Consider the following 26,263-nt stretch of genomic DNA (forward strand, 5'->3'; position numbering starts at 1 on the left):
CAGCCATGGGCTCTAGTCTCTCACAAGCATCCCAGGCTGCAACAATTCACATGTGTTGGGATACTCACGGCTGAGAAAATTAAGCATGTTGGGAGAGGACTCTTGAAAGCTTTCAGTTTCCCCTGGACTTTTCCCCATGCATGCTTTCTTTTTGTTCATTTCACTTCATCTCCTTTCACCTTAACAAATCATAGCCGTGAATATAGGCTAAGTCTATCAGAAGCCCTCCTTGAGAATCATAAAACCTGCAGGCAGTCTTGGGAACTCCCCATAACTCCCCTGCCTGGAATTCCTTCCTATGCTCTTCCCCTCCCCTCTTTACCTGGACAACCTCTTCCAGGAAGCCACCTGTGAATCTCTCCCACACCACTTTGCTGCATTTGGTATACTTCCTGGGAACTACTGTAATATCCCGAGGTGCTCTCGGTTATTCTACTTACCAACTTGTAATCATAGGGACATTGTCTTTAGTCCACTGGGCTGCGATTTTCCAGAGGGCAAAAACTATGTCATATTCACCTTTGTGTCTGAGCACCTGTCGCACAATGTTGGTCAACTAATACTTGTTGAATAAACGAACACCTTGGCCAATCTGGAACAGCCTTCTGAATGCTAATGACATCCATAATTCAAATAACTGAGACAGAAGTTTGGAATGGGCTTTGAGAACAATTTTTTAAAAACATATCCTTGCCTACACAGTTAGTTATTAAATTATTTCCAATGTCAAAAGTGACTTAGAAAATACCTACCATGTGTAATTTAGAAAATACCTACCATGTATAATATGTTAGATGGAAATTTGGGGTATTAAAAAAAGGAAAAAAAATAGGGCTGACTTGATGTTAAAAACATTAGGAAATTAAATACAGTCCTTAGCTTTGTCATTCTGCAAAATGGTACTAAGGATATCTGCTCTTCTAAATCCACAGCCATAATGAGAAATAAAGCAGCATAGGGTGATGCTTTGAGAGAAGGCGCTAGGCAGTTCCAGGTGTTTATCAGTAACTTGCTTCATTAATTCCAAAGAAAATGTATCTATACTCTCTTGTGGATTAGCCATTGGTTGGAAACTTAGACTTTTGTTCTGGTGCACCTCATTTCTTTATACTTTCATAAAGATGGTTTTAAATTTATTTTTTCCTTCTTTCATTGTTTGCCAATGCCTTACTTTCCCCTCCCACAGTTATATAATCAGCTTGCTATTTTTAATACTACATTTCCGACAAAACCAAGTCTAAGCTTTCACAGATATATTTTCATATCTTGGAAGCTGCCTCAATGATTCACTCTGCTATGAACTGAATATATTATGCATCTTTTTGATTGTTCTTACTCTTAAAAAGGATATTGGGTTTCTTGAGATGTGATTTTTCAAGTTAAAATTAGAACTAGGAAATGAGACCCTCCTTTGAGGGGTTGGGGGTTGTATAGCAAGGAGTGAAAATTGTTGGTAACTCAGGATAGAAATAAGTTCATCTTAGCTCAGACAACATAGTAATTATAGCTTATATTTTCCATTCACAATGTGGATGATTATGTGGGAATGGCTGGTGTAGAATTGATCAATGTCTGCATTATTCACTTTGTGAGGACTTCAGCTGATTTCAGTCTGTTCAAAATACTCTTCTAACACACTGTCCCTAAAACATTAACAACCGTTATCCTGTCAAGGAGAAAACAGTGTATGAGACCCTGCGTTCAGCTATAGAAGCCTCATGGAATTAAACCCATCTCAATAACGGCACAGTTCTTTTCCTCATTTTGGCCTCTATACCAATTTTGCCGGAATTGTAGACAATTTTATAAATTATTACATGTGATACATGGGAATATTTTGGATTATTGTTTTAATCCTAGCAAAAGCATCTGTTTCATAACAGAAAGTCCAAATTGAGGCTGAATGATTCGGACATGAACTAGTAAAGAAACTCCTGAGAAAACCTTTTTAAAAAAGCATTATTTGAATTTTTATATTGCTCAAGCCTTATTTAATTTACCAAGATAAAAAAGATATGTATAAATCAAACCCATCATCTAGCGATAGGAGAATAAAACCCACAGAGGCTAAATAATAAAATCACAGTTTGGAAAGATTCGGCCGCCGTCTCGCTCCCGAATGTTCTCGTCGTTTCCGTACTCTTTCCTTCCTCTCTCACTAAAATATACTGCACATCTTTAAGTTATCATTTCTCTAGTCATAGGCTTTTAACCTTTTAAAAAAATACAAAGTCAGCATACTTTTTGTAATGCTCTGATTTTACATTTTGAGCTACTTTAGGGTTTTTGTTCTTTCATTAGAGCTATGCCCTGGCCCACATTTTAGTTTTATGATTCTATCTAAAGCTAGTGGATGATGCCTAAGTATTACAGCTTAGTATAATTCTTTTCAGTATATTTATTCTGATGTAGTTTTCATGGATTCTGTTGTCCTCTGTTATAAGCCCTACTTTCAAGATGTTTTCTTTATAAAAGAAAACTTCCTAACATTCTGATGTTGCCACATAAAATTATAGTTTCACATCAGAACGGGAACTAAGCCAGACTTACTCGTTGCGCGGGGAGGAGAATACAGACTAAGAGCTAAATGATGCCATCATTCTGCTTCCTTATTTCCACAGTTTCTTTTCACGTTGCTCTTGCTCAACTGGGTAAAGAAGGAGGAACAAAGACCTATTCTGTTAGCACAGTGTCGCTTCCATAAGAAAACAGCTAAACGTTCAACATCTTACTGTGAAAATAACTATTGGAAGAACAAAAGAATCAAAATGAGACTCTCTGACTCACACTTGAAGAAATATTTTAGCAACAAAGTTCAAGCGACAGTAATAATAGGAAGCTGTTTTCTTTCTGGTCCTAAATACTGGTTCGTGGACCAATAATGACTATTCTAACTATCGTTGGCCCCGGCCCTCAGATTTTTCATCCTAGCCTTTACATTTCTGATGGCTTATCAGAATTCTAACCCTCTGAGGCAGATTGTGGGCGCTGACAGTTCTGGGAAACTGAGCAGCCAGCGTCTGAACATGCAACGATTGTTTCTTGCTCTAACTGCGATAGCTTTGAATGAAGTTACCTTAGGAGAAAGATTATTTGTCTTAAAAACAGCAACACTAATAGCCATAATTTCAAGAATGCTCTGGCTTGATAATCATCATTTTTCTATGGTTGCAATATATTTGCAAGTGTTGGGGGAAGAAAAGACAGCTTTGGCAAAAGATTAATTGAAATGTAAAGATATGCTTCTGTTATTAGGATCGTCAATTGATTATTTTTCACCACTTGTTTTATTAACACACGTCTTATGTTACATGTTGTTTTAATCTCCTTTATTAAGACTAGATGAAAAGTCCCGTCATTATTTATTGTTTCAATGCCTCAGGATCCACGTTTTGTTGAATTTTCTATGCCAACATCTTTGGACGTGAAAGTGAAATATTGTCGTTTGGGTGGATGTGTGAATGGGTCTAGGGTGGGTGTTTTATCTAAAAACAATCACAGAAAATCAGTTGTGTGAGCAAATTCTATCTTCAGGCAAAATAACACTTTTGCTGCAAATGATCTGCCTCTGTAAATGTTCTCTGATCATTGCTTTCTCTGGGCTAATGTGGTCCTTCCTCATTGTTACCCCCGCCCAGCCCCGCATGTCCCCCCACCACCTCCAATAAAACTGTAAATGCTATTGTGCAAATGGAGAAACGTACGTACTTTCCAGAGGCACTTTTATCGGAAAGGGAATACACCACACACTGTTTTACCACTTTGACGCAGCTTCTGTAAAGAAGAAAGAGTTAAGTTCTCGGTCTGCAGCTGATCCGTGCTTAAGCAGTTCACTGGGGCATCATGGTTATAAATGTGATAGAGTATCCTGGGAGCCTTGCATGATTTTATACTATTTTTCATAAATAAGTAAAAACACATCAGAAGGCATTCCTACTTCCCAAGGAATGCGCAATTAAAGAAGGCAGAGAAAAACAAGACCTAGGATAGGGGGCTCTGGCATCAGTCCTGTGGAGGAAAATGCATTCACTTTTTTTTTTTTTTTGCTTTTGCTTTTGCTTTTTTCAGTCCTCTGATTGAGTGATGACAATAGTTCAGTAGGAAAATGCACAGAGAGAAAATAATGCCCCAGAGCACATCAGTAGTAAAAGTAATTAGTTCATTGTTAACATCAGGGTGCTGTTAACAAGCGCAGGGGCCCTGCTCTCTTGCTAAGCTGCCGAGTATTATGATAGTCAACTCCAAAATAAAAATTACTTTGTGAGGAAGGAAGAAGAGTGGGGATTATAAGCTTGGAATAGGCAAAATTTGGGGATCGAGGATATTTTTCAAAAGCATAATCAGAAGCCACAAATGCAGCCTTGCCTCCCAGATCTGGTCTTTATGCACCACATGTGTATTCAAAGCATGCATGCTTATGAGAAGCACAGAGACATGGAAAGAGGGGTGGGGGGGAGAGAGAGCGCCAGGGCGAGCTAGCGATTGCGGGAGACTGAGCAAAACCATTATTATACACAGCACCTAGGGAACACAAGATCTAATTGGAGAATCAATAACTGAAACCCCATTTTAAATATTCTGCTCTATTAATTCCTCAGGTTAATAAAAACTGCCCGCATGATGATATTTTGGGATATAGATATTCAGAGTTGGATTACTTTTGACAAGAGCGTAAGGAATCTATTCAAAGCTGATTTTCCCCCCTTTTGTTCACTGAGGACCTGCAGAATCTAAGATAAAAATGGCAGTTGTCCTGAGGGCACCCTGAGGCATGTCATTAAAATCGGAATTTGATCCTCTTTTCATGGTTACTTGGGACAATCAAGCACAGGAAACCTGAAAACTCATCAGTTTTCCAAAATATGACATGCCCTTGACTTTGTCAGCTTGGCTGCCATAGAGCAGCCCTGGCTATTTCAAAATCCCTTTAGATGTCACTCTGTCTTCAGGAATGCATGCTGCAGATCTTCTGTGAAAGATGAGAGACTCGGAGCTTCCTCCTGGCGCCTTTGCCCTGTTGAAGTATTTGCTTCTCTGTTTCCCATCAAAGAGAAATTCCATCACGGTCTTCCAGTAAAAGGCCAGTCAAAGGCTTGTGTTTTAAAAGAAATGCAGCAATTTACTAATTGTACTTCATGTCAATCTGAGAAGTGTTTTCCATCTAGGTTCAAGCATTCCAGGTAATGGGTTCCTTTGGTTTTCAAGCCTGCCATGTGCGAGATTATGGGATCACAGAGAATCTTGGAGATAATTTGTTGCCATATAAAATGATATGGTGTACTGTCATCTAATTTGTTCCTGCTTCTTTGCTCTGTTTTTTTAAATGTTAATTCCCACTGATAACAGGCTTTCTTCATTTTATCGTTTGAATCACACGGAGTTGGAGACTCCACAAAAGTAGAAATCTGGCACACTTGGGTTGCTAGGAAGATGAAATGTATATTCCACGAGGCAATCTCCAGGAACCAGTTTTCTTTTAACTAATAAATTCTTCAGCGCATCTGTGAACTAAGGCCTCTTCCCACCCTCTACCCTAACACTTGTTTTTTCCAGGATGAATGGCAAGGACAGTCCCCATCTCCAAGCCATATGTATTGCCTTGACCTTGGAGACCCTTGAGTATTCCCAGCAGCATGAAGAGCTTTTCATGAGGAAAGCCCAAAACTCTAACCCCAGGGCAAACAGGAGGCTTTTCCAAGTAGGGAGCATGTGGGTTAGCTTTTTTCCCCTGCCTGCCTTAAAACTAACTCTTCTTTCTATAAAAGCAAAAATAAGAAAAGTGATTTGGCTATTGAACTTTACCTGCCCACTAAAACCAGCTGCATTTTGATACATGTTGCTTTTTGCAAGGACTGTCAGTTCAAGACCCTATAGGGGCCACCACGTGACCAGCCAGTGTGAGCTAGAGGACATTAATTCAGCATTGCTGGCATTCTTGTTGTGCTTTGGTCTCTTACTTGGTTTGTTCCTCTGCTTACATAGAATTTTGCTTAATGGAACTTTGGCTGTTTAAAGCCATTGTAACTACATGAAATTTCTCTCTGAGTTTAACTCCTTTGTTGGTATGAATCTACTACCCATCACGTAATAAAATTCACCTTTGGCAGATGTGCTTCATAAGACATTTCCACAAATCATTTCATTCCACAGGGCTAGCTTTGTAGAACTTTTTGTCAGACAGCAGATCCAGTTCTCAAGTTAACAATGTGTACAAGAAAGAGGTAACTTTGAGTGAGTGAGGTCTTGGGCAAATCTTTGATATTGTTTCTTGTTTTTAACCAGCTGTTTCATGTAAGCTCATCAGCTTGTCTTTCACTTTGCTTTGTTCTCTGGCTTTGCATATGTTTTCCCTCCCACCTGGGATGCCTTTTCTTCTCACACCACTCTACATAGCCTGCTCTCAAAAACCAGCTCTAAAATCTGCTTCTGCTAAAAGCTTTTCCTGATACGTTCAGCTTGCGGATTGCTTGTGTGTGCCTCTTTTTGTTTTGTCACTGGTGTGATATTATAGCTCATAGTTCATTATTGCAGAAACTTGAACATGTTGTAAGTTGAGTATGGCCCCCCCAACCCAAAAGAACATCCTATTTTGATACCTTTTGCCTGGTACTAGGGCTATCAAGGGACTCCATTGGCCCAATTTAACCTCCTGGATGTGTTTCTTGATAAACTCTTCTCTCATGTGGGTGGGCTATTGAACATGAGCCACTATCTTCTTTTCCTTTGTTTTGTAGCATGCATAACATTGTGCCCAGCAGAACTCAGAAAGCTCCTTCAACCTAGTAAAGTAGGACCGAGTACCAACTATGCACAAAGCACTTAAGGTAACAAGATAATGACAACATGCCACTCTCCGGTGGTCACCTAGACTCTAGAACAGGGATTGGAAAACTAAACAGCCCATGGGCCAAATCTGGCCTGCCACCTATCTTTTTAGTAAAAAAACTTTTTTATTGCTATAAACTGGGCTCATTTATTTATATATCACCTGGATAATTTTGTGCTCCAGTGGATGAGCTGGGTAGTTTTGATAGAGACCATGTGGCCCATGAGACGGATACATTTATTATCTGGCCCTTTATAGAGAAAGTTTGCTGATCCTTGGCCCAAATCTTTGCGTTGACTATTATAAGAAGACAATTACTGGCTTAAGTGTAATAAAGACTAGTATGAAAAATCAACCTAAATGAATTACAGATAAATTATATAAATGTACAGTATTGAGCAACTTAAAAAGGCAGCTTCTTTCTATGAATATTTAGGAACTTGTCTTTTCAATAGCGAAAAAACCCCAACAAGCAAAACCCCAAAGTCTAGAGAACTAGGACTATCATTCTTATAGTCTACCTAGAACAAGCCCTGTTTATGAGTTAATCATTTCATCTATTTATTTAACAAAATTTGTTGAGGGCTTGCTCTGGTCTAGGTACCAATGCCAGGGATTCAGCAATAAGCCTGAGTGGAAGTGGATACTTCCCATTTCTTGTATGAGAAAACCAAGCCTTTGTAACATGTGGCCTGGCCAGGACTTGAATCCATCTCCTACCTTGCTTTCAGTATACTCAAGTCAGTAGCCATTGCCATGAGAGATACAGATGGGAACAAAAAATTATAGATATTTATTACAAACATCATTTCACTCTCCAAAGGTGAATTTATTGGTTGATGGCACTCTGACTATTTTCCCCATAAATTTTCACATGTGAGATAATCGAAGAGGCAGTGTAAGTGTGGTCCTGGTCCTGGCATTTACCAGCTGCACTAACATGGCTTCAAACCCGAATTTCCTCATCCGTGCAACGTGGGTACATAATAATATCTGATCTGTGGATTATGGAAGGTACTTTCGTAGGACACTGTCATCTGAAACTAAAAAGCAAAATCCTGAGCAGTGTAGATAAAAAAATCTTAATTTTTAAAGCTTATACTTAAGCTCTGCCTGGAATCAGGTATAGTTGGATGTGGAATTTACTCACAAATATTTACTGAAAGGCTACCATTTGTAATCCAGCCTGACGTTCCTATTTTCTAGCTTGTGACTTACTTGCTTAATGCTGAGTCACATTTTCCTCATTGTAAAAATTGGGAGAAACAATACTGGCCTAACCGAGCTGTGGAGAGAATTGACGTAAGACATGCAAGGACATCTAGTCAGGAGTCTATTGTGTCTGAGAGGCTCAAGGTATGTTAGTCTCCTTTCTTCTAGCTGTATCCTCTTGAGTATTAATGGCCAATCAGGATAATATTACTATGATATTAGGGGAAAAAAGTCAAGCTGTAAAATTACAAGAGGGAAGAGAAGGCCTATATTTTTTACTCTACCCAGGCACACATTGAAGATAGTCATACTTTCCAGAGTGATGACATGGATGAAATTGCAGGGAACTCCATCTGATGAAGATCCGTTAGCACATCCCATTAAAAAAAAAAAAAATGTTTTTTTTTTTTTTGCTTTGGTTTGAAATTTAAAGACAGAAGAGCACCCCTTTTATCACTTTAGTTGCCAGGACCGATTGGACAAATTATGCGTAAAAATAATATTTAAGGGTCAGGTAATTATTCTAGTGACTTGGGGGAATTATCTTGGTTATCAAAGAAAGACTCTCTTGTCTCTTCTTAATTCTGAAGTCTAAACTTCTTTAGTGCCAGTCTGCTTTAAAATCTGATGACACTGCTGCTGGCTGTCGTTCCATGATGTTAGAGAAAGTGTTGAACTTAATGAATTCAGGGGTGTGTTTCTAGTGATGAGAAATGCTGTCTTGTGTTAACAGTGTCAGTATGAGAGAGACTTGAAGGCACAAAAGACTATGTTTATGTAGGTGCTCTTTCATGTTGGGTGCTACACTTATTGCTTTTGATTAAGATGTATGATTGAGTTACTGGATATGACATTTGTTGAGAGAAGGAAGATTACCATGGGTGAAGTGCAAGAGAGTAAAGAATGAGGTGGTGGATGAAGTGTGAATGAAAGGTTACATGCATTGATGTCTTGTTTATTTGATTTAGAGGTTTGAGATGGGATCAATCTATTTCATTTTTCAGCATGTTAGGAGAACTATCTTAAAAATGTACTTTCCAATACATAATCAAAATATATCAAGGTAGACTTTGGAAGTAGCTTTAAGTCAGCTTTCGTTGTAGAAAAGTGTATGTTTGGGGGGGGGCGTGTGTAGATTTAACTTGGGGACACTCAGAAAAACCTAAGACAGCTCTCATGCGTAATATTCTATTTATATTCAAAATAGTGCAGTGCAATAGATAAAGCCAGACTTTCTTTTTTCATGAAGTTTAAATGTTTCAAATGAAAGCCCATTTTAGCTGCTGTTTTTCTGGAACAACTGTGAATGCAAACCAAAACTCATCATCTCTGAACACAGAAATTAAAGAATGAAATGGACTATAAACTGAAGCTGAACAATCTAATTTCACTGTTGCAGTTAATATGGTGAGAAAAACCTCAAAACCATGGACATTTAAAGGGCAGAAAATAAATGCATTGTTTGAGGCTGAATTCTCTAAATAGCACCTGGATTTTGGCAGTTGAAAACGAATCTAGCATCCACAATGAAGAACTGAAAATTCTCCCAGAACTAATCATGCTGTGAATATACATGCTGTCTTTCTCCGACGATCTGCTAATTCTTCTTTGCTAAGGGTGAGCTGGCCATATAATTGCCTCCATTTTACAGAGAGAGAAAAAGGCAAGAGCGAAGTTGTGAACTGTTCCGATTTACAAAGTGATTCCATGGCAGCATCAGAAGTAGAAAACTGGATCTTCTTACTCTAGGACCAGAGCTCTAGTTACTAAACCAAATTCCCACTCTCTGCTCCACCCGTTTATTTATTTGCATCTACAGATAAGCCTCAGCATCAGGGTTATTAGTGCTATTAATGTTCTTCTACCGGCCTGAACCGGCCTTCCCCTCCAAGGGGCGGGCTGACCGTGGGGAGACTTCCAGCTTCCTTCTGTTTTCCGACCAGGACCGCGCACAGCAAAGCAGTCTCTCCCTGCTCTGAAGCCTGCATGCCTGATTTGGGGGATGTGTTATAAATTGACTAAATATTTCTCTCTAAATTATATATTAAAAAAAAACCTTTAGAAAGTGAAATCTACTTTTTTAACCATGTGAGTTTTCACTTTAGAACAGTGAAAAGGAGCAGGAAAGAAGGAACAAAACAACATTTTGTGGTTCACTAGGAAATGTTAACTCCCGTTGAGAACAAACTCAAACAAATATCTTCATTTTCATTTTAAACTGATTCAGAGGGTTTTTCTTGTTGCTTTAAAACAGAAATCTTTTACTGTGTTTTTGCGTGTCTCTGGGTATGTGTGTTTATGTCTATCTCTGTACATGCAGATATACACACAGAATCAAAGGAAATGTTTATTCTTTCCTTCTTTCCATTATTACTAATTTTCTCTGTTTTTCTATCCATTTCTAGTTAAGAGAATGTCATCACTAGCAATGTGAGAGAGACAAGAGAAAGTCCGTTAGAGAACTTCCCTGTTGAATCCCAGGATGCAAAAACAAGCCCTAATAAAACTCCAGTTTTCCTTCCCCCCTACACAGGATCATTTAAAATTGCATTCATTTTACGGTTTCTATTGAAACGCATAGAACTGAAGGTCTGAAACTGTCTACAGAACAGCCTGGAATTTAGCAATGCCAGCCTTGCTCAGATGACTGCCTGACTCCCGGGGCCCCCTGATCAAGTGATCTGCCAGAGGGCATGGATGGAATCTGATATTAAGGCAGCCTATTGATTCTTTAGATTACCTTCTTGGGAAACTAATTATTGTTTAATCTTTAGATGGGTGGATTTCTGTATTTTAAAATCTACTTTTTTTTTTTTTTTTTTTGGTCAACAAGAGAAATATTAGTTTTGATCCTCAAAGTTCTTGCCTCTGATTTTAAAGGGATATTGCTTTAGTTCTCTGTCCTTTATGGCATCAATAAGCTAGTGGAAAAGGTGGCGAATAAATCCCACAGAAAGTAGTTAAGGAAGATCAAACATAACCTTCACTGCAGACATAGAGGTGCCTATTCTTCTTTACTTAAAAAAAGATCCTGATTTGGCGATGCCCTCTTCTCTCAGAGGGCCAACATATTCTTCTTTTCTTTCACTAATATTTACCTGAAAATAAAATTGTATTGTTTGCTACAATTGGATGTTAACTTTGATAAATAGGGGGCAGATTTAAATCATAGACCAAATGCTTTCCTAGGCAGTTGTCACTTTAAAAGTATAAATGATACCATATATTTGGTTACTAGAGAAGGAGTATTCATAAGTGATTAACTTTTAAGAAACGGGATTGCTAAGAATTTTAACATCATTTAATCTTGCTGCAGTGCATTCAGTTGAAATGCATTAATGAATTACTATCCATATTTGATATTTGGGGGTCATTTCATTTTTTTCAATGCCATAGGCAGAGCTTTAAAGATATTTAAGAAAGATTATTTTTTTGAGGTGTATTTCATTTACCTTTCTTTTAAACATACAAAAAAATGAAAATTTCATTTAACTGATTTGGGTTTTTGAAATTTCTGAATGCTTACATTTTATCTGCAATATCATTATTCCAGCTAGAGTTTTCATGGCAGAAATAACTTAGAACCTTGGCTGGAAATGTTATCATGAGGAAGTTTATGCTAACGTGGCAATTGGGTAATGAGGGGTTTGTAAACCGAGTCAGAGCATGTAATTCTCCTCATAGGTTGCTCTCTATCTAGATTTTATGACTTTAAGTACTTCATGATCAGTAAATAATAAATTCAATTTACCGGATAGAAGTTTTGTCACTTAGAAATACTCACTTGGAATATATATTTCTTAATTGGCATCAATGGCACATTTCCCAGGAAGCATAACAAAATGGATCATTTAATAGATGCCCAATCTCTCCATCCATCTATCTATCAGTGCGGCACATGATGTTTTGACTTTAATATGGTAATTATCTCAGGCTGACTTCAGAGCAGGAAGCTGCCTCCCACACAGCAGTGCTTAATTACTTTAGACTTCAGCTTGCCAAGTGAAAAATTGACTGTTTTTTTGCACATTGCATGGAATTGAAATGATTTCATTGTCATTTCAGTTGAAATACAGCCTGACATCAGCATAGAATCATGGGAAAGATAATGCAAAATTTCTCTGAAATTCTAGAAGAGTCTGAAAGCTGCCTTATTTTTTTTTATGAAGCTGCATTTCATTTTCAGAATGTTAATGAAGATCCACTTCATCTTGAGGGAAGCAAACTTTTAGGAATTCTCTTCTGTGAATATATACCAATGGCAGTTCAATAGAGGGCAACATTGTTAGTCAGCTACAATGAAGGGGCATAAGAGCCGCTGGAATGGGTGTCAACATAATTAGTAGTAAAAATTGTTTACTTGAGTGTACCATTAATAGAAACAAGCGATAATGACTGCCCCATTCAGAAAATTTAAGGAAGTGAAACTTCATGCAGATTCTGCATAACCATCCTTTCATGTGTGACTGTGTGACATAAACTACACATTTGTACAATAAAGTGGTAAAATGAAGGTAGGCTATCTTGTGTTGAAATTTATCAAAATTTCTTTTTTTCCTCCAGATTTCAGTTGTCAATCACATGCTACTAACTGAATAATTTCCAAGGTACCAAAGGCAGATTTCATGAATAAAATGTCTTGGATAGGGGGAGAAAGTAAAATTATGAGGGAAGGCATGGGTATAATGGAGCAAATCAAACCTAAGCTTTCACTTTGGCCAGAAGCACTCGGCAAGTAGCAATGACACCTTTGCCATGTAAACCACAGGGGAAAGTAATTAAATTTAACAGAAGCTGCCCTTGATTTAAAGCCACAGGGGAAGTAATTAAATTTAATAGAAGCCACTACTTCTAAACAAAGATATATGGCATTTCTATCACCAAATGTTACCTTATTTTTTTTCTAATGTGCCTATAGCTTCTGGTAGCTGTTTGTGGAAACCAGTTCCAGAACATCTAATGATTAAATATTATTGGGGAGTAATCTAACATGAGCACATTTGAGCGGCATTTCAAGAAATGGCATTCTGCTCAAAACCAATACCAGGCCTTATATGGAGATGAGAAATTTGGAGAAAAAAAAAATAGACTTGTGATTTTTTTGGGTCAACTTTGATGCATTTTGTACAATGGTTTAAACTGTCCCCCAGCCTCAGCCCCTGGGGCTGTCATTCTCTTGCTGAGCTGATTCCGTATTCTAGCTTTGGAAGATACAAAGTTCTCCTTTCCTAAAATGTGTGCTCTTATCATGAGGGTTGTCCAGGCCAGACTGCAGAGACCCATATGTTTTCTTACACATTGTGCCAGCCCAGTTGAAACTGGTCCTGGAGTCACCATGGTTACCATGGATATCTACGTAGGATGCTGACTCCAAATGGTGGTCTTTTCACCAAGCCTTGTACCCTGGCTCTGATAGCTTCAAAGAAAGTTTGCCTTTAAAAATCTTGTGTATGCATCCCTTATTTGTCAAATCGTGAATCTTCTGGGCTTTGACCTAAACCTCACAAAGGCCGATAAAGTCCAGCTCATCTTGGTTCGCTCCAGTCTTCTTTTCAACTTTGTTTTAAAAACATCAACAATTGTGTTCTTTTGGTTGTGAACTGTTGGTTGTTTTACCTAATCAGATTGGAAGGAGTAATAGTAATTGAGGGTGAGAAGGCTCATTTTCCTTTCTGAATTTAAGATTAAAAAAACCCGGAGATATTCTTTTTACTTAGAGCATAAGGGGCAATTGAAGCAGTGGGAAGGGTGCCATCCAGAGGAGTGGCTGCAATGAAAACCAATGGCTAAGACAGTCACAACACAATGTAGTTTACAGCAGCAGAGTAATGAAGAACTGAACTCCATGTGTAGACTACGTGTTTGAATCTGGTGCAGCCATTCTAGCTGCATGACTTTAGCAAGCTACTTCCTTGGTTTTATTATTTATAAAATGAGGACAATCACAGTATCTGCCACCCAGAGCTGTGGAAAGGATCAAATAGGTTCATACATGGAACGTACCAGGAAGAGCACCTGACACACAGTAAACACTGTCTAAATGTTGACTCTCATTACATACAATATATGTTGCAACTCACTGCCTATTGACTATAACAGCTCCACATCATACTCAGTGTCATAAAAAAATATCCCCCATGGTTTTATTTGAATTCCATACTCCAAACTGCACCGCAAACATGGATCCTTATATATTATGTTTCAAGTGGAAGCTATGCAGCCACAGTTTCTATTGCTCTGATTAAAAAAAAAATGATGGTGGCCCAGTGGGAGGTGGGGTGAGGACTTGAGGGGGTGAAGATACTGAGGGATGGAATAGAAGGTAGACTTGGCAGGGATGCAGTGTGGTGAGAGATGTAGGTCAGTGTATCTTTCTAACTCTCAAACAAAAGCCCAAATAATGCCTCCCTTGCAGTTGTGGATATGCCAGCTTTTCTGGTTAGCCCAGAACTGGCACCACGATAAGTGAAATCAGTCACTCTTCCTTCTAGGACTAAACACATAGCCACGATGCATTTGTCAGCTATATGTTTTCTGTCAAGTAGTTGTTGGGTGGAAAACCACCGAAAAAGAATTTTTCTTTGTCAGATAAACTTTTCACAATAGAAGAATGTAGTGAAGTCTTCTGAAATAAATCTAGAGGCACTGGGGAGTTTACAAATACTAGCATATTAATATACAGCTAAAATAATAATAAAAAACACCATGCTGCTAAAGATGTTTAGTATTATCAGCTCACTGCAGGAGTTTATTAGAAACTCCTGCTTTCTTTTATTAAAATTTCAATTGGCTTGGTGAATGAGATCCTATGTTAGTGTCATAAAGTGAGAAGCCAGAAGGAGAGGATATTGGCATTTAAGTGCAGATTTCATTTTAAAAACACTTTACATTATAAAAGAAGATTGCACATTGTAAATATCACATATAATGCTAGTAGTGTTCTAGTAGTGTTAAAAGCAATGTTAGTAATTTTTTCAAATTCATCAAATTGTCTTTGTTTATGATGATATCTGGCAGATTTTACATTTCTGTAGTAAAGCAAAGTTTTAAATTTATCCCAAGATGTTTTTAGTTATAAGCAGCAAGGATAGTTTTCAGAAAGTTTTCATCAAATGATGCATAAGTGTAATTTAATGGAAGTCTTCTTTGGCAGCGGCACATGACAATTGTTTAATTCTATAATTAGCTGATTATTTTCCCTCTGCATTTTGGAAGCTTTTCTTTAACTTGGTTTCACTGGGCAGCTGGAAAGACGGCAAACCTCAGTCTATGGCTGAATGTTTGGGTTGGCAATGTTGTAGTAAATTACATGGAGCACTTTCTGAAGTAAGCCAGGATTTTCCTTCCTGGTATTAAAAGGTCACTGCTTCTTTACCTTGTAAAAGATTGTTAAGAAGATGGCGACCGGCAACGTTTTAAGGTGCAACAGCTGGGGAACCACCAGGAAAACCTTGCTTCCCTGTCTTAGCATCTGGAGTCTTCATGGAAGTGAGAAGTTTGCAGGTTTGCAGCTGCAGCCCTTTCATGACAAGTTCGGTAAATTTTACACATGGTTGCTTGCTTAGAAAATATTTTCCAGATTTAACATGTTTACAGCATTGACATTTGAAGCCGAAGTCCCTTCCTTCTTGATTAGAGCAGAGAGTACTCACAGACTGCCTTCTAACTTTATGGGGTTGGAAACCTGGGAATGGGTCATTTACAATTTTCAAACAAATCAAAATGCACTTTGATCTCTGGTCCAAGTTTCTTTAAATGCAATGAGTAATAATAATAAATTAGCCCAACTTCGCTATTTTCCTCTTAAACATGGTCATTTTTAATGTAATCATGTTATTGCATTCTAAAATCTAACCAACATATTTAATCCATCTTATTCAAAGTATATATTTTCTGAGAAGGAACATTAACTCAGCAAATTAGGTAGAGACGATGTGTGTGTGTGTGCTTGCATGTATATATTTTTACGTTTTCAACTATGACACATTCTGTGAGGAGAAAATGTAGTAATAATGCAAGTAGCATTTTTCTTTCCACACATTTTCTAACTGAAATCTCTCACTTTATTTACATATCTTTGGGTGTACTGACTATTGTTAAAACAATATAGGGAGAGTTTCAGCAATAAGATACATTCGAAACAAAGAGAATGTGATTTTGAATGTTCCAGTGTTAACTAAGCTCTCTGATGTAACATTTATTTTAGCAGATTAATTTTACATGAATGAATCAGTGATGCTTAACATTGATTTTGCTCATACCTTTGGAATAAGAAATAATTTGTATTGACAATTTCTTTTAGAACCATAAACATTCGGTTGACTGTCACCTTGCCCTTAGGTTGCTAACACAGGTTCAAAAGGCATTCGTATAATGTAGGACAGTGTACCATCTCATCCCCACAAATGTAAACCCTGTCGCTTTAAACTGGATTTCCTGAGTCTGGGGATAGAATCCTAAGGATTTTCTTTAACATTTGGTGACAACATAGAATGCAGTATTTCTCCATCATTTTAAGGTAAATGATGGTACGTGCCACATGAAAAAGGCTTTCGTAGAATTGACTTCAGGTTATGATATTTCAAATACAAAGCAAAATCCACCTCTGTCCCTCCATCAGAACAAGTCAAAACAAACCACCTTATCATTGTGATAAAACGCATTAGGTGTGTGGCGATACCATATCTTAACAAAATGATAACTAGGTATCAATACTGCTTTTCTAATTTGAAAGGGTTAAGAGCAGTTTGTTCTTTTTTGTGCACTAAGTCTACCTAATCCTGCCATCCCTAAATAAATGATAAATATTTGCTTTGAGTAACATTTTATTCAGCCCAAGGATGACATATGAGCAGCCAAATGGTTTGTATTGATTTAAATCTTTATTATTTGTAAAAAGATATTTTACCAAGTTTTTGAAAGAGTAAAGCATCTCAAAATCAAGTCCATTTGGGATTAATTGCAGAGCTGAACATTTCAATTTTAAATGGGAGAAAGATGAGAACAAATGAAAAATATGAAGTTCTGTAATGAAAAGCAGTAAAATAATCTAAGTGAATCATTTTATTAAAATGGTTGTTTCACTATAAATAAGGAATCATAAAAAATACAATTTGTATATTCTGTTTCAAAAAGCCTCACTCTAGGCAGCCAACTACTAAAATTTTATATGAAAAAAAAATGCTCCCCTAAGGAAAATGTGCATATCTGCTGTTTCTTTTTAACAAAGATTGAGATGCTTATAAAGAACTTAGCAAAGACTTCTAAAAATAAAACCTCTTTGCCATCCCTCACTCCCTCCACTGCACACACTGTGTGTGTGTGTTTTTTTTTCTTTCTTTTCCTACTCACGCTGAATTGTCTGATTCCAATTTAAATTGCTAGTCAGTATTTCACAGCTTTGCACAGCACTTTCTAACCTTTTCCTCTTGGGCATCTCTATTTGAAATGAAGCTTTACTGTCTCTCATATACCTGAAACAAACAAGTGTACCTACTTGATGGATTAATCGTAACTGGCTAAGCTCAAAAAATGAGCAGCAAGTTCAGAAAAAATGCATAGGACACAGCCAGCCGACAGAACCAAACCCTCAGCAGAGATGCAAATGATACTTTATTATTTGAAACAGCTGCTGTGCAGCTTCAGACACTAATTTTTTTTTTTTCCTTTACAGATTTTTCCTGCATAACTTCATGCTGGTGTCATATATTCTTTCATGCGTTCCCTGGTGACCACAGCTCTCCTGCCATTTACCTTGCTCCAGGTAATTTGGGGAAATACCACAGACATGTATCATTACAGAATCTGTATAGTTATTTAGCTGCTAATTGATTCTCAAAGGAAGCCGACAGATACTGTCACTATTATGCGATGTTAAAAATTCTCGATTTAAACGTGCTTATTTTAGTGAAATTAAAACTGCTAGATATTCTGGATATTTGACTATGAAAAGCTTTTACAGAAGAGGTTATAATCAATATTGCCCTTACAAGCCAAAAAAAAAGGAAACCTGTGTACATACGTTTTCAGGACTGAGTTGCGTTTTTATTAAAAAAAAAATTATTATAGTTTTAACTGTTGATGTACTTGATATATATCATGAGAAAAATTAAGTCCAGGTAATTTTAACCCATGGTTTTAAAGGACTCATATCCTAGAATCAGAATCTCAGAAGACAGTGCAATAAATACCTGTTTTAAAATGGTTTCACTTCTCTCAAGTCCTCACAGAGTAGATAACCCCGATGTTAGCCTCGTGCTGTAATGAATGCACTGATAGAACAGGAACTTGAGCAAATAAAGTGTCCTGACTTTACAAACAGAGTGCAGTGTCGATGTTTTAAAGGTACATTATTTCTGTGAATGGGTTTATCAGCAGTACAACAACCTTACAGGACAAGCTAAGCCATAAAAAGGATTAAGTAGTGCTGTGTAATACTGATTAAGCAACAGCAACAGGGCGAGTTGTGAGAGTAACTTGTGCTGCCAAGTCTTCTAAGACAACACAGTAATAAAAGTTTACTTTCCTTGCAGGCCCAGCTCTTTCCTCTGGGATTTTCCTTAACAATATTCAAACATTAGCTCTTCCACCGTCACTAAAGTCTGCCTACATTAAAAACAGCCATCATCAACAAAAACCCTTGATGCAAATGAATTTATGTACAAAGCAGAAATAGACCCACAGACAGAGAAAATTAGCTAATGGTTACCAAAGAGGAAAGGGAGATGGAGAGGGGCAAATCAGGAGCTCGGGATTAACAAGTCCACACTATTATACGTAAAATAGATAACCAACAAGGACCAACTGTATAACCTAGGAAACTATACTCAATATTTCACACTAACCTCTAAGGGAAAAGAATCTAGCTTATATTCACACACACATATGTCTATGTATGTATAACTGAATCACTTTGCTGTACACCTGTAAGTAACACAACATTGTAAATCAACTATACTTCAACAACAACAACAAAAAATAAAAATAAAAAAGAAAAGGAAAACAAACAAAAAAACCCCTCAAAACAAAAATATCAAAAAACTCCCCCTTTTTTTGGCTTCCTGTTTTGATAAAGCTCCTGTCATGTACAGAGAGACCTAGGTGTATTCAGACTCTGCTGCATACCCTTGAGCATAATCCTTCATCTCTTCTGGTTTCTTACCAGTAAAACAAGTGCTGAAAAGACTACCATCAAAAATTGTGAGAGTCTAACAGTTAATGCACATAAAGTGCTTAATGTGGTACCCAGCACATTTTTTTAAGTATTAAGCTTATTATTAATTGCTATTAAAGGAAATATTTGTAAATCATCTTCCCCCAGTGATAAATATGTTTTCAGCAAGAGACCTGCTTTTGCTTTTTAAATCTACAAGACGTCCTTATTATTTTACTCTTATTACAACATTAAAGGTGGCAGAGACCCCAAGAATGCTTTATAATGCTGGGTCCTGAAATTTAGGAGGGGCCCAAGAGGAGATTTCAGGAACACACACCTTCAAATGCCTTTTTGCAAATGACTTGGATTATTGGCCCCAGTAATCTGTTTAAAGTAAAGAATATTCCAAATCTGAAGGCAACTCATTGAAGATGCTTTACCTATCAGCTGCTTACGAGAAGGGTTCAACTGGTTCAATTTTTATGTGAGACATTAGTTTCAGGAGATAATTTCTTTCATATCACTTGAAATGTTTTTCATATGGGCTAACCTGTATTGTAAATTCTAACTTAATATAAGGCAAAGCAAAAAAAAAAATCATGTGTCGATCTCACACATGAATTCATTCTACATTGTTTTCGCTAGTTTTTCCAAGATCCCGAGGGAATCCAACAACAATAGGTTATATGGAGTGCAATTAGAATCATAATGCAGAAGCAAGTAAATTAGGGCAGGTGTTGATATTTCAAAGCTAGTCTGCTTTCCTTCTATTTGGACAAAATTCATGAGCTGCATTCGGAAGTAACCATGTCTCCTCTTTCAGAAAACAGGAAAACACCCATTGGTACATCTCCAAGTTCTGCCTCCAAATAATGTTATTTTATAACATGCAAATATTATGTAATTGCACCCAATATTATGTAATTGCACCCAAACTGGGAACCGTAGATTTTAACGGTTAAGACTTAATTCTATATGCCACCTTTCTGGGTTGTGCTGGGAACGTGTGTAATCTGGAGTGGGTGCAGTGGCCTCGGGGGGGTGATAATTAATAGGATGAGGTACCCTGAGCAACCCGCTTTGTTATCAGACATCAGTGTGCTGTTGATGGCTTGGTGAAACTGCTTTTAATTCGGGAGGGTTTCTCTGCTTGAATGGCAAAGAATCACAGAGGAAGGAGCCGCAGTGGAGATGGCCCTGGGGTGGGGAGGGGTCAGGGCGTCAGTGATAATCTGCAGACAAGGACAGTTCCTGTTTGGAGGAAGCACAGAAGTAGGGATGGGAGGGGAGCTACAAGGCCGGAGTCCTGGATCAGCTTCCTGGAAAACTGCTCTCTAGTTTTCTGTCAAAACAGAAGAGCAGGAGAGATAGCTGACCCCAGAGGACCTCTTCAGCCAAAGAAACTCTGAGTTTGGAGGGTATGTTTTATTTGCATTTATCATCCCAACACAGACTATACATTCTAAAACCTATCTGAGTAATTTCCCTGAGGAAGAAAGCTGACCCCATTCCACAGCCTCTCTTCTCCCAGAGCGCTAAGTGGGCTGCAAAGCTTTTGGAACACTTTTTTAAAAGTTCCAGATCATTCGACCATACTCATGACTGTGAGTTTCTTGGTGGGTCTGTGTTTTCATAGGGGCAGGCGGCAGCAAGCAGGCTTGGCAGCAGCTGCCCCGCACCCCGGGGGGCTTGTGGCAGGTGGAGGTGGAGGGGAAGATAATGACCATTCAGAGACAACCCATTTAAGCCACTGTTTGCTCTACAATAAAAATTACCCGGTGGCTCTGAGCATGAACTCTCAAAGGGAGGGTGCTTCGGGCAGCAGTTGGAGACTTTGTTTTAACCAAATGAGCAAACAGGAGCCTGGGGCTTTGGAGAGCTGAGGGCGGCTTTGTGATGGGCCTTGCTCACTTCCTCAGGCTTCATTTGCTAGGGAGGTGACAGGGCTGCCCGAAGGGACCTGGCGGATGAGGCAGTTGCAAAGGAGGCTATAGACTCAAGGGCCGGAAAGGGGGAAGCACCAGTCAGAAATTCCATAGAGGGTCTCAACAGAGTTCGGGGTGGTGGCCACCTTCCCGAACACAAGCAGAGAGCACTTCTTTGTCTCCTTTATATCCTGAACGTTTTCACAAACACAGGAGCAAATAAGAGCTATACCGTAGCCTAAAAGGCAGAATCTGCACTGTGGCAACTGACAGAAGTAGTGATTTCCAGAGCCCAGGGCCTGGGGTGGGGTGGCGAAGGGGGTGAGCAGAGTGATCCTGCCCATCCAGACCCCAGAGTCCCCTGATGGCCGCACTGACCTTCTCTGAGATTCCATTGGCATCCACATGTGTCTGGGTGCTGCCGGGGGACATTGGCATCAGAAGCCCCATCCCAGTCCCACATCCCCCTTTTCCCCCTACCGTGCCCTTAACCTGAAATGATTTGTAATGTCTGCTGTTTGCTTACTTCTGGGAAAAAGCTCTTCTGAGGAGCAGAAGGAGGGCAGAGAGTCTGGAGCAGTCCAGCACTGAAAGTGAGGTCAGACAAAACGTAGCCACACAAAGCTTGCCTCCAGGCAAGGTTTCCAGATGGCGTTTTTTACACTAAACCAAAGACAAAAGGCCAGTCGACCTGTGTGGCCACAGGAATGGCAGGGGCACAGCTCTGGGGCCGAGTTGGGCTCTGGAGGAGCTCTGTTTTCCACCGTGTCCTAGGCTGCTGTTCCAGGCTGCCCAGCAGCTCATCAATCTCAGCTCCTATAAAGCTAGTGATTAGGGGACTTGGTCTCTGTAGCACATCTCCTTGAAGCCGTTTCCTGGCTCAGAGGATCTCCCTGCCAAAGGCACTGGGAGTCTTCTTCGGGTTTCTCCTGCAAGCTGCCTGCCCGCTTTGTATTATCTCCTGGAATTTGTTCTGTGCCGGGCTTGCATCTAATGTATATTTATTCTCAAGGACCGGGAGCCTTGGCGTGCAGCTGAAGTTTCCATAAGTGAACAGTACCACAGTCCTGGGGAAAATTTGATATTGCTACATTTCTAAGTTGTTGGACATGGGAGATTTTAAACACTTTATGGGGTGAGAAGGCAAAGCAACAATGTAGCAGTCTCTTAGGAAATGCAAAAAAAAAAAAAAAAGTGCAGCCCACACAGGATTGACATTCATTAGATTATAAATGGGATGCCAGAATTTTCTAAAGAGCAGTAGAGAAAATAAATACTCAAGACAAGGGCCAAAATCCAAGGTGAGGCATGGGGTCCTGTTTGTGGTTCTCGCCACCTCCTAGGGACTCCATTTCTCTAGAGGAGATTTAGTTCTTAGCAGCTATGTTATGAAACAGGGACACTAACACGACTCCTCTGAATATGAAAAATAGAAAGAAACCCCTTTTTAATCTTTGTTTTTATGGCTGCAAACATGATTACATAGAGGAAAATCAATCCCAATGGAACACAATGGATAATACAAAGTAATTGATTGGCCTTTATCATTTTCCGTTACGATATTAAAATAACACCGTAATATCAAGCGGCAGCCACTGATACAGAAAGGAAAACAGGAGTTGATTATGTCTAAGGGTAATCAGGTCAGGGAAGTGTGAAGGTAAGATAAATAAGGTAAATTCAAAAATAGAAAAAGGCTTCAAAGAAGCAAAAGGGAGTTGGTGGCAGAGTCTACACAATAGAAGGGAGGTCTGATGTTGGGAACATCATTAAGCACTAAGCCACGAGAGACAGTCTATTGCAGCTGTGTGATTGCAATATGTCTCGGTTGGTGTCCCAAGCCATGGGGGCAAAAGCTGAGTGACTAACTTCTCAGAAAGTGCAATAATCCTTTCAGAATACAATGCCTGCAGCCTGACTGCTATCAGGCTATGAAATTCAGAAAATGAAATAGAGGAAGCACTTAGCTATTGGTATTTCCTAGGCACTAATGCCACGAGCAAGCAGCCACTTAGAAAATCTCCATTTGCAGCCAACTTTGCAAACTGCCAGAGACCAGTGCAGTTTTGTCAGCTCCCTGAATGCCATGGTGGTTTGTGTCCTGGTGGCAAGCAGCTGAAGCAGAGCCGTGGAGAAAAAAACTGCACCGATAGAATGCCTAGACACATTATTCTGTGTTCTTGCCTGTCTTCTCTCTTGTATATATTTATTCTATCTCAACAAATATTCATACTTACTAATGCATGCATAAATGTTGCTAATCGCACCATTAAAATATGACCAAATCTTACTTCTTACCAATGCCTTTCTTCTTTGAAAATACTTTTTATATAAAAATACATAGATGTCCTTTGTGTGTGTGATCAGTAAGCAAAGACATTCAAAAATACATTGTATATTTTAATACATTAGCTATTTGTTTTGGTCTTTGTGTTACTACATAACACGCTTCTAATTTAGATTTCTTAACACAATGTCATACATGTGTTAAGCAACCATCCTGAATAACCTTGTCGTGGCTGGAAGTCAGTTTTTCACATTCACACTTAAAATACAGTATAAAAATGTCATGCCCACCAGAGTGATCCAGCCCTCTGGATAAGCAGTAATTAGGAATACAGCCTAGGTGGTGGAAAAAAATCATCACATGGGTTGAAAGCATTAGAAAACTGGTTTTAGCTGTGATATACTCAGAGATATGATGAGTAGTTACTTAGCGGAAGGACCTAGATACTATAGAATTTGTTTCTAACTTAGCGATCCTGGGTGGGTTGGACTCATTTGTTCATTCCTTCACTTATTTGTTCCAGTAATTGAATGCTTACCATGGGTCTAGACTTGAACTCGGTACTGAGGTTAGAGATGGACTCAAGGGGCATACAGGCCATTACAGAGCATTGACATATATACATAGATATATGAAAGGGTCTTAAGAGACACGCCCCAAGTTCTATGAAACACAAAGCAAATGGAGGTCCAGGAAAGACTTTAGAGGCAGGTATGGATGGAAAAGCAGATTTTCAGGCAGAAAAGATGGTAAGGAAAATTTAGGCAGCAGACCTTCACATGCATGGTCCAAAAGACAAAAAGCGGGGTTAATATGTTGGGGAGCAGAAGGGAGATCAGAATGGTGAGCATGGAATGAGTGGTGGGAGATTGACAGGATTGCAAGTGAAGCCCAGATTTCCAAGGACCTTGTCTGCCATGCTAGAGAAATTTCCCTACAGAAAAATAGAAAGTCCATAGAGGTGTTAAAGGAAAGATACAGTCTGATCAGATTGTTTTGGGATGATGGCACAAGTGTATAAGGTAGAGAATAGGTAGAGGTGGGGACAAAAGGGGCCATTGTAATACATAGTGACCCGCTGTCCTGCCTAAAGCCTAACGAACCATCTGTGCTAAGCACAGAGGGGGGTCACACCCAAATAGTGGTGCCTTGCCTATCAAATAGTCCTGGTAGCAATTGACAGAACACTGAAATTTAGCATCTTATCTAACAAGAGGTTCAGAACGTGATGTATATATGGTCTGTTAGGGTCAAGCTCCACTTCTCAGTGGTTCTCTTAGCAAGGCCACTTCCAAGTGTCGACTTTGTTCTTGGGCTGAAGGCAGTGTGGCTAAGTCCCACCTAGACACACAATGTCCAGAGGAAGAAGGACCATCCCTTTTTTAAATGTCTCTTTCTAGAGTTCTCATTGTGACTCAGCATTAACGAATCTGACTGGTATCCATGAGGATGTGGGTTCAATCCCTGGGCCTGCTCAGTGGGTTAAAGATTCAGTGTAGCCATGAGCTGTGGTATAAGTGGCAAATATGGCTTAGATCTGATATTGCTGTGGCTGTGGTGTAGGCTGGCAGCTGCAGCTCCAATTCGATCCCTAGCCTGGGAAATTCTGTATGCCACAAGTGCAGCCCTAAAAAGCAATCAAACAAACAAACAAATAAAATATCTCTGTCTTAGGAATGAGGACTCCTTTCCTAGACATTCCTAGCAGGCCTCTCTCCTGTTTTAATGGCCATGTTAGGTCAATTGTCCTTTCCTGAACGAATTATTGGTAAAGTTTCACAGTGGATTTTGGAGAATCAACTAGTATGTCTGTTCTGCTCTCCTTTAAATATCTTCCCTTTTGATTTTTGAATCTCCTCCACTGAAATGATAACTTCTGGGTAATTCTGCAATGGGCAATGGATTGTTCCATGCCATCCCGTGCACAAGTACTGCTTCATGCAGATATCAAATTAAATCTGGTTCATCCCCATACATGAGGACTGGTGAGGTGTCTTCCATCAGCCAGTGCTCACAGCTCCCCTTCCTTCTGTAGTTCTGATGGATGGGGACCTGCTATTTACATACATCTCAAGCTACAGGGAAGCCCTGGTCCTCAGTGCTCATAGCTGTTCCCCTTGCCCAGGCCTCTGAGGGCTTCTCTGATGTTGTTTTAGGTCCCCACATCCTCTTAGCTCCTGCAGGTCTCTCTGTATTCTCAGGCCCTGGAAAACTAAGCCCTCTATGGTATAGATGGTTTCATATTTTCAGACAAACTCAGCCTAATCTCAGTGAATTTGCCTAAGCCTACTAGGGGTCGTCTGCCTGGATCCATCTCTATCTGACAACATCCCCCAAGTTCTTCAGTACACAAATATCAGCTGACTCTGGCTGGTAAGATGGGAAGTGTGCAGAAGGAAATTAATTTCAGTTCTTTCTGATGAGTCCAGAGGCAACCAAAGAAAGACACAGTCAATTATTCATCTGTGCATTCTACAGCAGTGTGTGTTCTTAAATGTCTTCATGTAGAGCATCAGTGTAAGGAACCAATAAACACAACTATCCTGGCCAGGCTGAGTTTTAATTGGTCTCTTAGAGGAAGTCGGACTTGGAAGGTTGGTTCTCTTATTTTGCAAAACCAATATTCCTTTCTTCCATTACCCTTGCTCCTCAAGCCTGCCCCCCCATCCCTGCCCCCCCACCCCAACCCAACCCACCATCCTGAGTTTACTGATTTAAGAAGCTTGATTAATTAATTCACACCAAATAGGAACAATTGACAATCCTGATTGAGGTGGTAGGCTTACCAGGGTTATTTAAAATTTGAGAGATACCTTCCAACCCAGATGAGTCAACTTCTAATAGGAGAATTTCAGACA

General features: G+C 39.2%; 1 long non-coding RNA gene across 1 annotated transcript in view; it reads left to right on the forward strand.

Moving 5' to 3' along the window:
- Nucleotides 1–26,263, forward strand: part of LOC146402825 (uncharacterized) — a 105,246-nt gene that overhangs the window by 70,246 nt on the left and 8,737 nt on the right. The window contains exons 4-5 of the long non-coding RNA XR_014807915.1: nt 15,424–15,569; nt 17,712–17,801. This is a non-coding gene — a long non-coding RNA (uncharacterized LOC146402825). The remainder of the gene's footprint in view (nt 1–15,423; nt 15,570–17,711; nt 17,802–26,263) is intronic.

This window comes from Sus scrofa, chromosome 6, assembly GCF_054392235.1.
Source record: "Sus scrofa isolate SSC_HxYL_T2T_F1_AM1 chromosome 6, Sscrofa_HxYL_maternal_Yorkshire_Landrace_v2.0, whole genome shotgun sequence".
NCBI classification, from domain to species: Eukaryota; Metazoa; Chordata; class Mammalia; order Artiodactyla; family Suidae; genus Sus; species Sus scrofa.